Raw genomic sequence first — 13,223 nt, 5'->3', positions numbered from 1 at the left:
CATCCGTGGAACAAAGATTTGCTGAGCACCTCTGAGGAGCTGGACACAGCGCTAAGCATTCACTGAAGCCATGGAATGCCACACCCTTGTTTTTTTCTGTTTGGCCATTTTTACTCATTAAATCTTATCTTTGGACTTTTCCCTATTTGTCTGCTATCCAGGAGTGATAGTAAGCTCCATGAGGGTAACAGTCAGGACACAAAGGCTTTTCCCCTCACATCAGCCAGCTGCCCACTGTACTGACTATATGAATACTAAATGCATCTTCCCTTGCCCAGCATGCTACCAAGATGAAGGACAGATGGCAAGAGGCATGGTTTCCAGGGTGAAAATTTTCTTAGTGATTGATAATGTCATGAATCTCCAATCTTCTCTTAAAATCATACACATCAAAAATATATTTACTTAAAATACAAAGGCATTTTTATAGAAAAAATAGTGAAATCCTAAGGGAGCAAGCCATGTCAAAATGAAATATGTGTGGCTTGGGCAATCCCAGAACTATTCTGATGTGGATACATCTAAATAATGAGACAGAGTCATTAGCCTGATTGACATCAAGAATGTTAGTGAAAAACTGAAGACATCCCGCGGAAGGACAGAAAATGGTGTCAGATGTCTCTCGTCTGCCTTCCCTTATGTTATGTTTATGAGACTTCTTTATTTTTTAACAGTTATCAACTCTAAGCATCTCTAATAGGGTAAATTCCAGATAGACTCCATTCATTCTTATAGTGTAGAGAAGACCAGCTAAAGAGAAGTTATTTTATTAGTACTTCCCACTCAATGCCAAATACCCACACATGTTCTTTACAGAGTGTGCTTTAAATTACTTACCGAAATGGGTATTTGTCTTTACAAAGAAATAATGGTTTCCTCGTGTCTTTCAGCAACAGGAAGAATTTCCATACTTACTGGGGTAAGATTAAAACCCTAATCAGCGCTGCGGTCTCTCTGAGTCTGCAGATGAACACTCCCAGGCCACAGCACAGTGGGTTTGGGTTACCTGGCGATATGTGAACTGCCCCTTCTGCTCAGCGTGTACGTTCGCTTAACACTTTGTTCAGCTGTCTTGTTAAGCGATGCTGACAGAGCTGTTCCTAGCTAAGAATCGTTCCTAGCTAAGAACAGTGTGCTCTGGCTAGCTGTTTGGGTCGATGGTTTTAATGACTGAAAAATAATCTCATATTCACTATGGTTTTAATGAAGAAATGTCTGTGTATGCAACGAGATCCAAATTAAGAGTAAAGGGATGTCTGTTGTGGGGGCCTGGTCAGGTTTCACAGAGAGCTATAGACTTTCCTGAGGTAAACTTAGCATCGTCAGCCATGAACCAAACCCATTAAAGAGCGGCAACAATTAGACTGCCCTTGTCTATTTGCATATATTTGAAAAGCGAGTTCTTCAGAAGAAGCAGGATCCATGTCAAACTCTTTTCTTTCTGTTCCTGGGGATTCCCTGCCAAGCAAGGTGCATTTTAGGCACACAAGGCAAATAAAGATAATGTCTCATGGTTAAGTGACTCGAGGTCGGGTCTGTGGCAGAGCCTGGTAACCTGGGAACTGCTGGAGGACTTCCATCAGGACCTGCTGAGCACCTACAAGACTCATCTAGTTCTCATTCTACTCTCAAGCCGTTGGGAGAGGGCAGCATGGGGAACGAGAGATGAAGGGACATCAGTGAGCCAGCAAAGGGGTGGAGAACACAAATTTGTGGCAGAACCAATCAGCATGCTTTCAAAATACTGCTAACAAAAGTTGGCAGCCAGGGAGACAGAATGGGGGAGAGAGCAAGGGTGGGGACATAGCAAACAAAAAAGATGGTTCTGAGGGGACTGCTGGGCAGGACTTATGTGGGGGATGGGGTCACCGTCTCCCTATCTCTTTTCTCGGGTGCTCTTGGGGTGTCCTGGATGATGAGCTGGCTTCCTTAGAAGAATTCCAAGAAACAAGGACACTTCTGAGAGTGTTCAAAAAGTGGCTGTGCATTTAACTATGGCTATCGGTCTCAAACAGGTTTTCGCCTTTATTTTCATTTGGGTTTGAGAGTTTCTGTCTCCCCATGTCTCCCCACTTTGCTCTTCTTTCTCATATGCAGGGCCACCATAGAATTTTATAATTAAAACCAGGACAGTTTTCAGAGGAAGGAAAAAGAGGTTATATGTGGTCACTGCCAGTACTGTTTATGACTTTGGTAGGGCTCAAGCTACCCCTGTCACTGTGGGCTCTTTCTTCCAGAAAAAAGAAACATTAGAAACTATTATTTTTAGCCTGAGTTGATAATTTCATTATAACATATTATGTTCATTTTTATTGTAATCATGTTTTCCTCTCCAATTTTCACAGAAAATAAGTTCAAACTATTTCATTAACCCCTAGAGTTAGGGTACACCATAGGTACTGGGCCTACTGTACCTGATGGTGATGCCAGCCCGGAGTCCATCTGAACAACAGTAGTGAAGTGGGCCTGTGCTAGGTATGGCCACTCCATAGGGCACAAGATTTTTCTAGTAAAGCCTGCACACTGCAGGGCTCTGGGACTTTCTGAGGCTGGGCAGCTTTAAACCCATTCAGAAGGTGATGACTTACCTGAACTGTTATAATCATCATATTGCAGAAGGGGGAAAGTGACATGGGAGGTGATAAGTGCAGAGCCTGGTTGTCTAAGACAGAGGTTGGGTTTGGGGCTTTGGGAAGAGAAAAGTAACAGATATCAGAAGGCTTTGTTGAAGACCCCTTGAAACTGTATGAGCTAGAGTAGGGGCCGGCACTGTGGCACAGTGGGTTAAAGCCCTAGCCTGAAGCGCTGGCATCCCATATGTGTGCCAGTTCTAGTCCCCGCTGCTCCTCTTCCGACCCAGCTCTCTGCTATGGTCTGGCAGTAGAAGATGGTCCAAGTGCTTGGGTTCCTGCACCCACATGGGAGACCTCGAAGAAGCTCCTGACTCCTGGCTTGGGATTGGCACAGCCCCGGCCATTGCAGCCATCTGGGGAGTGAACCATCAGATGGAAGACCTCTCTCTCTCTCTCTTCATCTCCTCTCTCTGTGTAACTCTTTCAAATAAATAAATAAATCTTAAAAAAAAAAAAACTGTATGAGCAGAAGTAGGATGTTGCTGATGGTCAAGGCTGTGCTGCTCTCTCTGCAGTGAGTCTGTGGAAGGTGCAGAGGATTGTCCTGGAGCTTCCCTGGGGAAGACAGCCAGGCAAGCAGCTAGCTCACTGTGGAGACGTGCCTTGGTGGCAGTGGCACTGAGTGACCATGGATCTTGTTAAAGCAGCATCACCATGGGGCCTTACTTCTCTCTAATGAGAACTGGCAACCTTACCAGGGATCCCTGTCCTGAGAGGTACCAGTAGCAAGTATTTCCTTGCCTCAGACTCAACACCCAACCAGTCTTGCATAGTTAGGTCACTTCCATTCTTACTGCTTTTGCATGAGGATGTATCTTTAACTGCTCTATGTGCTTCTGGGGAGCTCTGACTGCCTGGAAGTTCACTGATCTCAGCACTCACTCAGACTCATCTCAGAGTCCAAGTCTGTCATTGTTTCAATTGCGTTTTAAATGATAAATAACAATTCTATATATTTATTGATGTCTATTATGAAGTTGTGATATATGCATACATTAAGGAATAATTCAATTATGATCAACATAGTAATCACTTCACATACTTTCTATGGCACAAATACTAAAATATATTCTCTTGCAATTTTGAAAACTACATTATTACTATAGTTACCGTGTTGTCTAAATGATCTTAAAAACCTAATTTGTCCTAACTGCAAATCTGTACCTCTGACCACACTGCCCCATTCCTCCCACTCTCCTCTGGCCTCCGATAACCACATGTTACTGTCTGCTTCCATGACCTGACTCTTCAAGATGCCATGGTGTAAGTGAGGTCACTTCTGTCTAGGAAGCCTAGAGCGTGTTTTGAAATCAAGGTATGTTGAGTCTGGATAAATACTCTCTGTTCTGAAATTCTACTTTTCGTTATCTTTTAAAAATCTATTCACAGTCAAAGAACTATCATTTAACCACCGTTATCACCTTTTTCCCATGAAGTTCTGCTGTTATTATATTATAGCTTTCATCTTTAATTCTTCTATTAGCTCAATAACTTGAGAATCTTCATTCATGTCCAACACCATAAATTTACAAAGCCTTCTTAACTCATTCCATTCTTGTGCCATTGATCTTACTACACTTATGCCAATCTTCTACTTCTACTACTTTGGACCCATTTTCCCTTGGCACTGAAGTAATTCCCATAATCCATATTTAAGAGCTCCTCTCTCCTAATACAACTACATTACATCTTGTAACTGTTTTATACCTTCCCATTTCCTGTAGCTGATTCTTGCCTTCCTTACAGTCCCCATGTCCTCACGTCTATCTCACTGATCTCTGTTCTTTAGCCCACCTTAGCTTTAGGAGCCAGTCCAGGTCCCAAGACTGTAAGTACTTCCAAGCCATCCTTTCTAACACACCACCATCACTTGTTACAAGGCCTTAAATCATGGCAAATCTTCAAAGGGAGTTACTCCTCCATCTGCAGGCTACTTCTTCACTGCCAAATTGGCAGGCTTTATCAGATACATTTAGGAGAAAGTTGCCATTGGGTCTGCTAACCTCTTATTCCCAATCTCATTTTTAGACATTTTATTCCTATCCATGCCTTTCTGAACTGTATATCCTTTTTCCTTCAAGAAAAAAAAAAAGTTCTAACATTTTTTTCCCTCCGTGTTTGATGCCTCATTCTCAACCATGCCGTCCTCACTCTGAACAGATGACCTTCCTTCCTACTTTACTGAAAAAGCAGAGGCCATCTGGTACAACCTCCATAATCTTTCCTCTTCTCCATCTGTCACCAGGCTTCACTTTCTGAAACTTTCTCTGCTATCTTCATCTTTCCTTCTCTTCCCTCCTGTTTCCATCTCCTTTCCAAGAAAAATCCTTGGTTGTTAAAAATAATAGCTACTATGTATCAAAGCTGCACTCGACATGCATTGCAAGTCTAGGCCTTTCAGTGACATTTAGAAGTAGTTATTTCATGTGCCATATCAGGAAACCAAGAATTGCAGAGTTAGCAGCACCGTTGACGTCACCAGTGCCCCGGGCCCTTGCTCCCCTAATGCTTGGTTTCTCCAGGATCTGTAGGATAAACTTCTTCCTTCAATCAGCTTCAATCTTTTCTCCTAATTGTTCTTACTTGTATAAACATACAAAAAATACCTAATTTTCAAAAAAAAACAAAAAACTTTCATCTTGTTTTATAATCAACATACTAACTCATCCCCTTGACATTAAATTCATTGAAAAAAAAAGTAATGTACACTATCTGCTTCTATTTACTACTGTAATTCACAGAAAATTATCTTCAAATCCTGATGATGAAATTAAAATGGAATTTTCTGACTCTCCTTTAACCTGCCCTCTATGTAGTATTTTAAAATATTTTCAGACTCCTGCCTCCTGTCTCTTCTCTGTTAGCTTCTATAGACTGCAAACATCCTATCTTTCTCCTTCTTTTTATGTTTTATTCTCTGACCCTTTGCTATTTTCTAACCCTAAAAAGTAATCATTCTCTATTCCCTTCCCTTGAGATGACACATATGTCCTCGTCTTCAGCAACTATTTCTAGGCTAAGAGTTCTAAAACTATAACTCCTTCACCTTCTTTTCATGACACAGCCTTGAATTTGAAAATCATACCAATCAAATATTTGTAGCTGGTTACAACACTGGCCTGTAGTGTAAAATAGAGCTTATTTGGTCCTCCACCCTTTGCAAATCTTCTCCTCTTCATGTTTTTTCTTTTTTTTTTTTATCCTCTTTCCTCTCACTCAAGACTATGAAACCACATTTGAATTCTTTCCTCCTCTTCCTTCATTGCAATTAAACTTTACCCAAACCTTTTGATGTAAATTTTAAGGTATCTGATAGCATGAAAAACCTAGACTCTTAGAACCCCATCTACACTCATCTTAATGACTGTGGTTTGTTATCTTCTCCTAACTTTTGATGAAGGAAGTTTCTAAACCGCACTGAAGTTTAAGATCCTCTGGAGGCAGTCATTACATTATTTGCAGCTCTCTTTTAGATGTCCCTCTTGGTATTCTGATCATCCCCTTGGAAGAGTGCAAAATCAGACTTCTCCATGAGGCTTTTGGGCAACCACAAAACCTTCTCATTTTTCAATTTTTTCACATGTTCCTCCTAAGATGTATTTTCTGAATTTCTCACCATTCTGAATGCCTACCTCTCAAAGAGCTATAGTTTATTCAAGTTCAAGTGTCTCTCAGGCTTTCAAACTTAAATACAAGACTTCAAATTTAATACTAGATTGTGTTTTTGGTTTTTAATTTCCCATTGTTCTCTTTCTTCAGACTTTTGAATGTGTAAATTCATTTACTCTTAGCATGCTTCTTTCCAACTTTATACTATTTTCAACAGGGAAATTCATTCTACTGTACCCTCACAAAACTGGGTTTGATTCCTTTATCAAAACAGAACAATGCAGACCGTTGCATAAAACCACTAGAAACTGCCAAAAAAATGATGATTCTCATAAGGAATAATCTGGAACTAGTTATTTTGAAAAGCTACTAATATAAACCTGTCATTTTGCCACAATAACTTAGTTATTGAGGAAATTTTAACAGAACTGTGGAAGTTTATTAGTCCAGAAACTAGAAATCAAATCAACTTGACCACCAAGTATGAGTATCTTCAACTCTCTCCCATTTAAAAATTTTCCATTTCAAAAATGTTGAGTACCTTCCTTACACTCACCTTCTGGCCTCCCTGTCAGTGGCCAAAGTTCTCATTCAGTTTTTAAAAAATAGTTTTTTTAAATTATTTTTCATGAAAATATTGAGGACTAATTACACAATTCATGACCATGATATGCAGTGGTAAATCAGACTCTGGTAATCACGCACCTGTACCAACTCATGAGTCATCACTGTAATTTTAAATCTTTTGTTGCATTTATTCAAATGTGTCTTTTTCTATTCACTTTTAAAGATAAATTACCCCTAAAAATGAGCATCTTTGTTAAGCACTGGCTCGTCAATTATTTATTTTCTTACTTCTGTGACATGAACTACTACATCTTTGGGAAAAAACAGGCCTAACTCACATCTCAGCAGGTCTATTTATAGTTTTCTTACTTGGGTATATTGCATAAGAGGTTTAATAATACTTTCCTTATATTGCTTTGATGACCACACAATATAATAAATAAAATACCATTCACACAAAGACTAGCACAGCAAAAATAGTGAGTTTGAGTTTTATTGCTTTTTCTGCCCTGTTCTTCCTTAATCCTAGATTTTGCTTTTTTGCTGAAAGTTGCCTGTTATAAACAAAAGTTTTCAGATCAGATTCAAATTCAGTCCCAGAGTTATCTTTATAATAACCTTCTTTTCTCAATGTTTCTTAAGTGAAGAGACAACACACAGAATGGGAGAAAATATTCGCGAACTATGCAACTGATAAAGGATTAATATCCAGGAGTTATTAAAAACTCAAGAAACTCAACAACAACAAACAATACAGTTCAGAAATGGGCAAAGGCCACAAATAGGCATTTTCAAAGGATGAGATGCAAATGGATAACAGACACATGAAAAAATGCTCAGGATCACTAGCCATCAGGGAAATACAAATAAAAAACCACTTACCCTAGATATAATGGCTATCACCCAAAAATAGATTTAAAAAAACTGCTGGCATGGATGTGAGGGAAAAGTTACCCTAATCCACTGTTGGTAGATTATGGAAGACAGTGTGGAGATTGTTCAGAAATCTGAAAATGGATCTACCATATGACCCAGCCATCCCATTCCTGGGACTTTAATCAAATGAAATGAAATCAGCATATGAAAGAGTTATCTGTACTCCTGTTTATTGGAACTCAATTCACAATAGCTAAGATTTGGAATAAAACCAGATGTCGATCAATTTATGAGTGGATAAGGAAAATCTGGTGCATATACACTATGGAATACTACTCAGCCATTAAGAGAATGAAATCCTGTCTTTTGCAACAAAGTGGATGCAGCTGGAAATCATTAGGCTTAGTGAAATAAGCCAGTCCCAAAAAGACAAATATCAAATGTTTCCCCTGATCTGTAGTATTTAATATGCAGAGCACCCAAAAAAATGTAATGTTCATGAGCAAAATTGACATTTTGAGATTTGAGTGTTATTTACAGCCCTTGTCTATACTTGTGAGGAACAGTGGTTTTTGCTACTTAGTACTTGCTGAGTTCTTTATTTGATGGAGGGTTAAGCTTGTGATTATAAAATAAACTGAAAATATGTCATTGTAAAAATTGAAAGAAAAAATAAGAAAGAAGGAGAGAGGGTCGGAGCATGTGTAGGAGGGAGGAAACAGTGGAAAGTATTATTCTATCTTCAATCTGTATATATGAAATACATGAGATTTGTTTGCCTCATATAAATTAAGAATAAAAAGGGTGTTCATTTTAGGAAAAAAATACTTTCCTAAAGCTAACTGTTTATAAGTCTTTAAAATTAATATGACCTATTTGATTGATATAAAATTTATATACAATAAATGTACCCATTTTTAGTAAATAGTATGATGAGTTTTGCTCCATGTGTACACTGTTTTAAACATATAGGATAATTTCATCACCCCAGTAAAATCCATCATGTCTGGGTGCAACCAATTCCTCTCATTACCCTGTCACATCAATCCAGTTTGCATTCAACCACTAATTTCACATTAGAAGAATCCTCTTTTTTAAATTGAGAGTTATTTATTATTATTTGAAAGGCAGAGTCATAGAGCAAGTGGGAGAGACAGAGATAGAAAGATCTTCCATTGCTGGTTAATTCCCTAAAGAGCTACAGTGTCCAGGGTTGGATCAGGGCTGGGCTAGGCTCAAGCTAGGAGACTGGAATACCTACCAGGTTTCCCACATGGGTGGCAGGGGCCCAAGCACTCCTGCCGTCTGCTGCTGCTTTCCCAGGCACAATAGCAGGGAGCTGGATGGGAAATGGAAACCAGCACTCATATGAGATGCCAGCAAGGTAGGGGGCAGTTTAACCCACTGTGCCACAACACAGGCGCCAGAGGATTATAGGTTGTAATCCTTTGTATCTATCTACCTTCGTGCCACCTAATACAGAAGAGTAGATGATTAGTCTTTGCTTTACATTGCTGCATAGTATTCACTTATGTCATATACTACAATAATGTACTCCTTCAATCATGTGCAGGCATTTGAATCATTTCCATTTTTGAGATATCATGAACAAAGTTGCTATATTGTTCACATCAAGTCTTTTTTATAGAAAAGTGCTTCATTTCTCTCAGGTAATCAATTTCAAAAGTTGAACTGTTTGATCATAAAATTGAATGTATGTTTGATTTCATAAGAAATTGTCTAATTCTTTCCAAAGCAGTTGTACCATTTTACATTACCACCAGCAACATGAGAGTTCTGATCTCAATTATTATTACTTTTTAACTTTTATTTAATGAATATAAATTTCCAAAGTACAGTTTATGGATTACAATGGCTCCCCCCCCCATAACTTCCATCCCACCCACAACCCTACCCTTTCCCGCTCCCTTTCCCCTTCCATTCACATCAAGATTCATTTTCAATTCTCTTTATATACAGAAGATCAGTTTAGTATATAAGTAAAGATTTCAACAGTTTGCCCCCACATAGCAACACAAAGTGAAAAAATACTGTTGGAGTACTAGTTATAGCATTAAATAACAGTGTACAGCACATTAAAGACAGAGATCCTACATGATATTTTTTAAAAATTAATTAATTTTCTATGCCATTTCCAATTTAACACCAGGTTTTTTTTTTTTATTTTCAATTATCTTTATATACAGAAGATCGATTCAGTATATACTAAGTAAAGATTTCATCAGTTTGCACCCACACAGAAACACAAAGTGTAAAAATACTGTTTTAGGGCCAGCGCTGTGGCTTAACAGGCTAATCCTCTGCCTTGCGGTGCCGGCACACCGGGTTCTAGTCCCTGTTGGGGCACCGGATTCTATCCCAGTTGCCCCTCTTCCAGGCCAGCTCTCTGCTATGGCCCGGGAAGGCGGTGGAGGATGGCCCAAGTGCTTGGGCCCTGCACCCGCATGGGAGATCAGGAGAAGCACCTGGTTCCTGGCTTCAGATTAGCAAGATGCGCCGGCCGCAGCGGCCATTGGAGGGTGAACCAACGGCAAAAAGGAAGACCTTTCTCTCTGTCTCTCTCTCACTATCCACTCTGCCAGTCAAAGAAAAAAAAAATACTGTTTTAGTACTAGTTATAGCATCACTTCACATTGGACAACACATTAAGGACAGATCCCACATGAGATGTAAGTACACAGTGACTCCTGTTGTTGACTTAACAATTTGACACTCTTGTTTATGGCGTCAGTAATCTCCCTAGGCTCTAGTCATGAGTTGCCAAGGCTATGGAAGCCTTTAGGGTTCGCCGACTTTGATCTTATTCCGATAGGGTCATAGTCAAAGTGGAAGTTCTCTCCTCCCTTCAGAGAAAGGTACCTCCTTTTTTGATGGCCCCGTTCTTTCCACTGGGATCTCACTCACAGAGATCGTTCATTTAGGTCTTTTTTTTTTTTTCCCCAGAGTGTCTTGGCTTTCCATTCCTAAAATACTCTCATGGGCTCTTCAGCCAGATCCGAATGCCTTAAGAGCTGATTCTGAGGCCAGAGTGCTATTTAGGGCATCTGCCATTCTATGAGTCTGCTGTGTATCCCGCTTCCCATGTTGGATCTTTCTCTCCCTTTTTGATTCTATCAGTTAGTATTAGCAGACACTTGTCTTGTTTGTGTGATCCCTTTGACTCTTAGACCTATCAGAGTCATCAATTGTGAACTGAAGTTGATCACTTGGACTAGTGAGATGCATTGGTACATGCCACCTTGATGGGATTGTATTGGAATCCCCTGGCATGTTTCTAACTCCACCATTTGGCGCAAGTCCGATTGAGCATGTCCCAAATTGTACATCTCCTCCCTCTCTTATTCCCACTCTTATATTTAACAGGGATCACTTTTCAGTTAAAATTTAAACACCTAAGAATAATTGTGTGTTAATTACAGAGTTCAACCACTAGTACTAGAACAACACATCTTCGCCAACGATTGTTAGTGAGCCTTTTTCATTCTAACTATTGCAATAGGAACATAGAGGTAACTAATTATGGTTTTAATTTGTATTTCCTTGATGACTCATGTTAAGTACTGTTCATGTAGTTAATGATCATTTGTACATCTTCCTTTGTGAAGTTTTTGATCAATCTTTGGCCTTTTTTTATATTAGATTGGTTGTTGTCTTATAATTGAGTTGAAAAATCTTTTTTTATTTTGTTACATTCTTGATCCAAAAGCTTTGCCAAATGGATGAGTTGAAAATGTTATTTTTAGGTCTATTGTTTGTGTCTTCTCTTTCTTGATGTATTTTTCAAATGACAGAAGCTTAAATTTCTAGAGAGACCCATTGATCTTTTTTTTTCTTTATGATATATCTCTATGTGTGAGCATGTCCTATCTAGGAATCTTTCTCAGATCCAAACTGGCAATGATTTTGGCCTCTAATTAATTCTAAATATTAAGTTGTATATGTTTATATCTGTTATTCATCTAGTGTTAATTTCTATGTATGATTGGAGGTAAGGATTGAGATTAACTAATTACAATGAAGTATATTTAATTCAAATCTTCAGCCATGTAGTATGGGTTCTTCATATTCATCCTACATATTTGTCCTATTTCCTCAACATTATTCTGGTTATTCCAGGTTGCTTATTTTGCCATCTCAATTTCTCACAGACATTTTATAATTAGCTTGACAATTTTTATCAGTGTGCTAGGATTTTATGCATTCTGATTAGATTGTATAGCATTTGTGAATCAACTTAAATTTGATATAAAATGTTATTATCCTTCCAACTCATTAACATTATAAGTCTCCCATGTAGCTAGATTTATTAATTATTCCTGGCAAGTCTTTGTAATTTTCAGTGTGCTGTTCTTGTACTTATTTTAGTAAATTTATACCTAATAAGTTTATGATTTTAGAAGCAGGATAAATGAAACCTCCAAAATCTCATCTTCAAAATACTCATTGCTATTGTATAGATATGTGATTAATTTTGTATACTTCTCTTTTATTTTGTGACCTTGCCAAATTCATTTTTATGTCTAGAGAATTTTCTATAGATTCTTTAAATTGTTCTATCTACATAATTATGTCATCCATAGGTAAAGACAATTTTACTTCTTTATATTCAATTTATTTGTCTTTTATTTCATTTTCTTTGCTTATTTCATTAACTAGGACTTCTAGTGATAAATATAATATATGTGTAATTTTAAGTGGAAGTAGTGCCTGTCAGCTTTTCTTTCTTCTTGTGTTGGTTTTGGTAAATTTGTTTCAAAAAACATGACATTTTTCTTTTATTTGTCAAGTTTGTGGCCTAAATTTTTTCATAGTCACCCATAATATTTTGATGTGTGTGGGATATCCAGTATTGCCTCCTCTTTGATTCTTGCTTTTAATTTTTTAGAAAAGATTTTACTATTTATTTGAGAGGTAGAGCTACAGGCAAAAGGGAGACAGGTCTTCTATCTGCTTGTTTACTCCTCAAATGGCTGCAATGGCCAGAGCTGGGCCAATCCAAAGCCAGGAGCCAGGAGCTTCCTCTGGGTTTCCCATGTGGATGATGGGGCCCAAACACTTGGGCCATTTTCTTCTGCTTTCCCAGGCCATAAGCAGAGAGCTGTATTGAAAGAGGAACATCTAGGACATGAACCGGCACCCATAGGGGATGCTAGTTCTGCAGGAAGAGGCGCAACCTACTATGCCATAGCACCACAGACCACTGATTTTGCTTTTAAAAGACTTAATTGTTTATTTGAAAGGCACAGCAGAGAGAAAGAAAGAGAGATACAGAGACAGAGACAGAAAGAGAGAAAGGAGAGGCAGAGAAGAAGGAGAGGCAGAGGTTTTCCATCTGCTGGCTCACTCCCCAATTACTGCAACAGCCAGGTCAGGCCAGGTGGAAGATGCGAGCCAGGACTCCATCTGGGTTTCCCACATGGGTAGAAGGGAACCAAATACGTGGACCAACATCTTCCAGCTTCCCAGGCCCGTTAGAAGGAAGCTGGAATGGAGACTGAGTAGCATTCTGATACGGAA

This window comes from Lepus europaeus, chromosome 13 (assembly GCF_033115175.1).
Source record: "Lepus europaeus isolate LE1 chromosome 13, mLepTim1.pri, whole genome shotgun sequence".
In the NCBI taxonomy this organism is placed as follows: domain Eukaryota; kingdom Metazoa; phylum Chordata; class Mammalia; order Lagomorpha; family Leporidae; genus Lepus; species Lepus europaeus.
The sequence above is the reverse complement of the archived record's forward strand: the minus strand, read 5'-3'. Positions refer to the sequence as shown.